At 33.7% G+C, this 3,503-nt stretch overlaps 1 long non-coding RNA gene across 1 annotated transcript; it reads left to right on the top strand.

Annotated features, from left to right (window-relative positions):
• The first annotated feature begins 764 nt into the window (after positions 1 to 764).
• LOC131182323 (uncharacterized) lies at positions 765 to 3,260 on the top strand. Its single transcript, XR_009150625.1, has 3 exons — positions 765 to 1,148; positions 1,892 to 1,948; positions 2,523 to 3,260. It is a non-coding gene; the product is annotated as an uncharacterized LOC131182323 (long non-coding RNA).
• The last annotated feature ends 243 nt before the right edge of the window (positions 3,261 to 3,503 follow it).

The raw sequence follows: 3,503 nt of genomic DNA, 5'->3' as shown, positions 1-3,503 counted from the left end.
TTTAAAAAATAGATTTCATAATTTTACCATTGTAACTTTAATTATTTTAATTATTTTTATTTATAGCTAAATTTTTTATATAATCATATTTACAATTTATCTTTAAAATTCTATTTCTATATAAAAATATAGTTAATATATAATTTAGACATAAAAATATAGATATTTAATTAAAATTTAAAAATAATTCTATTAAAAATTAATGATAATAAAATATGGATAATCAAAATATTAGTTATAATTACATTAGATATATAATTATAATAAAATAAAATATTCAAAAGTTTAAGAAATATTAAATAAGAAATTTATAAAAAAAATTAATAATTAAATACATATTAATTAAATATATTTAAATAAATAAAATTTGAGAATAATAACTAATAATTTTTGAAAGAAATATTGAAAAAGTAGCGCAAATCAAAAAATGTAACAACCCTGAAGAAGAGAAGAAAAAAAAAAAAAAGGTGATTTGAGTTTGGCGTGTGACAATGGGTTTCCACTGTCACTGCCAAACTTTTAAAAAAAAAAAAAAAAAAAGGTTGAAAAACGGGAGGAGGAACCCCCCCCCCTCCCCATTCTCTCTTTTTCTCCTCTCCTTCCCTCTCTTCTTCTTCTTCCTTTCTTTGGTGACCGGCCGGCGACCTCCCGAGCAGCTCCATACCCGGCCGGCGACCCTCCGGCGACGGCCATAACCACCAGAAACGGCGGCAAGAGAGGGAGAAGAGAGAGAAAACGCGCCTGATGGGCGGGCTTTCGGCGATTCCGGCTTCATCCGACGTCTGATCGAGGCGATTCAGGTGGCGTTTGAAAGCTTATTCCGAGAGCTTTCTTTTGATACCAATTTTGAAGCAAATGGAGGTCGGATGAGTGAGATATGGAGGAGAGAAGTTTCGGGTTTTTCAAGCTTTTTCGTCAGATCTACGACGATCCGACCGTTGGATCGACGATCCGAGACCACTTATGGACTGAGGAAGAGGAGAGGAACATGGTGGTATGATCAGTTCCGCCAAATGTCGCCGGCGACCGGCGGCCAGCCACCGTGCGCGGTGGTTCCGGCAGTGGCTCCGATAGGCTATGGAGGTGATTCAACTTCCAGAGGCTTTCTCATAATTTTTTGGAATTTTTGAGACACAGATAAACTTCGGGTAAGACAATTTTTATTATTTCTCTGTCTGTGGAGCATAAATACAGTGTTTCTTAAACAGGAAAAATTGGAGAAAAATTCTAAGAAAAATATATGATGAAAGTAAAATTATTTGGAAATATTCTATGGTGTTTGTTGAATTTTTGAGTGATTGTAGAATATTTTTGAAAAATATAGATGGATTTTAGTTAGATTTTTAGCATATGGGCATATAAGATTATTTGAAATTAAGATAATTAAATTTTATATAATTGGTTGAAGCTTGAGGATGGAGGTTTAAATATGTGAATATTGAATTGGGTTGAATTAAGAATATGTTAGCTGTTGGAAACTTATGGAATTGAGTAAAATTCTTGAATAAAATATTCATGGGTGATTAGAAAATTACAATTCATTTTGCAATAGCCTTATAATATTATTAAGGACCGTGGGGCAAAATTTTAGAATTTTTATAGCTTGTTTGAGTGGATTTTTGGAAAATGTCAATTATAGGGACTAAAATGTAATTTTTAAGATTTTGAGTATTGTCTGATTTGGAGGGCCCAGGAGGGGCCATGTGATATTGATGAGATGTGATTGTGGAAATTGAGAATTTAGAAGTGTTATTTGAACTTTTTTGTAGGTTGGGTAGGTCCCAGATATAGGGGAAACTCTGCCGGATTTCCGACATGAATTAGGCTGTCTATTGCCTTTTTAGAGTTTTATCTTAACTTAGTACTAATAAATTTATAATTCAATTATTAGGTGATCGATGTCAGCTATTTTTCTGCATCCAGCAGCCACAATAGTCATCGGTGTACTGTGAGTAAAATATTAATTTTAATTGTAATTTCGATATTATTATATGTTCAAGCATGCCCATGCATCACTTATATGTATATATCTATGTAGTTAAACTTTAGGCACGATTTATGTTGCATTCATAACTGTTAAAGTGCCATGGATGTTGTTGTGGTAATTTGGAGCAGTGTGCGTGCGTTAGCGTGCGTGTGATGTGGTGTGGACTATGGATAGGACGGGTAGACACGGCTTGAGATCTTCGCTAGGACCCGGTCCTTCGGGGTAGACACGGCTTGAGTTCTTCGCTGGGACCCCGATTTGGTTATTAAGTGGAAGTCCGAGCTGAGTTCTTCGCTGGCACAGGTTGGATTTAAGAGAGCTGTATAGGGGATCAGCTCCCATATATATTATGATTGATATTACTGGGTGTGTGAGTGCTCCAAATTACCTTTTTGCTGTTATGATGTGAATTTATTGCTGATGTTGCATTTCACTCTACAGGGTGCATTAGTTTTAGATAGTTATAGAGATTATGGTTAAAATTGATATTTTACTCTCTGAGTCGAACGCTCACTCCTGTTCAATATTTTTTCAGGCCACAGGAGGAGTTATTTTACAGAGCAACCTGTTTTCTTCCCCGCAGGTTTAACGTCGATTATTTAATTGTTTTACTATCTTTTTTAAATTTAAAATCTAGAACTCCGCATGTGTTAGTAATAGTGTGGACATTGTTAGAAATTGTGTTAATTTAAATTTTTGAGATTAATAAATGAAGATTTGTATGATATTTAAACAGTTTGTAAATAAGGCAACAGGGTTGAGCTGGGCTCCCCTGATTTTAGTTTCTGAAAATTTTTGGGCTAAGTTGGCCCGAAATGAAATTATAACAGTTTGATTTAAATTATCTTATATGCCTATTGGGCTTAAATTGTGGGCCTGGTTATGGATTTGAGGAATAGTTGGGCTTACTACGGGCCTCGGGGGCTTTAAGCTGGCCCAGGTCCTAGTGCCGGTCCGGCCCATAGGTTGGGTCGTGACAAAAAAAATTTGAGAGCATTATACAGGCAATATTTAGTGAGATGAGAATGTTTGATATATATATCGCATGTCTCATATGATATATAACGGCCCGTCCCACTAGTGATATTGTCCGCTCTGGGCTGAAGCCCTCACGGTTTTAAAACGCGTCACTAGGAGTTACGAACCACTAACTTATAAGCCCAGCATCTCTCCCGTGTTTTGTCGATGTGGGATTTGCCTAGGGTGTTACATGACATGCTATATACAGACAAACAAATGAAAACTATTTAAATAAAAAATTAATTTGTAATTAAATATTATTTAATTAAAAAACTGTAACAAAAGTATTCAAATTTAATTTTTATAACAGTAAAATATTTTCTATTTACTTGGCTATTTTAATTAAATAGCTATAAGTTGGTCATAATAATAATAATAATAATAATAATAATAATAATAATAATAATAATAATAATAGTAGGAAAGTGAAATAAAAAGAATATTAAATTATTAACATAAAAAATAACATATACTAATTATAAATAAGTCAAATCTT

Source organism: Hevea brasiliensis, chromosome 8 (genome assembly GCF_030052815.1).
Source record: "Hevea brasiliensis isolate MT/VB/25A 57/8 chromosome 8, ASM3005281v1, whole genome shotgun sequence".
Taxonomy (NCBI): domain Eukaryota; kingdom Viridiplantae; phylum Streptophyta; class Magnoliopsida; order Malpighiales; family Euphorbiaceae; genus Hevea; species Hevea brasiliensis.
Note: the sequence above shows the minus strand (reverse complement) of the source record. Positions and strands in the feature narration are given on the sequence as shown.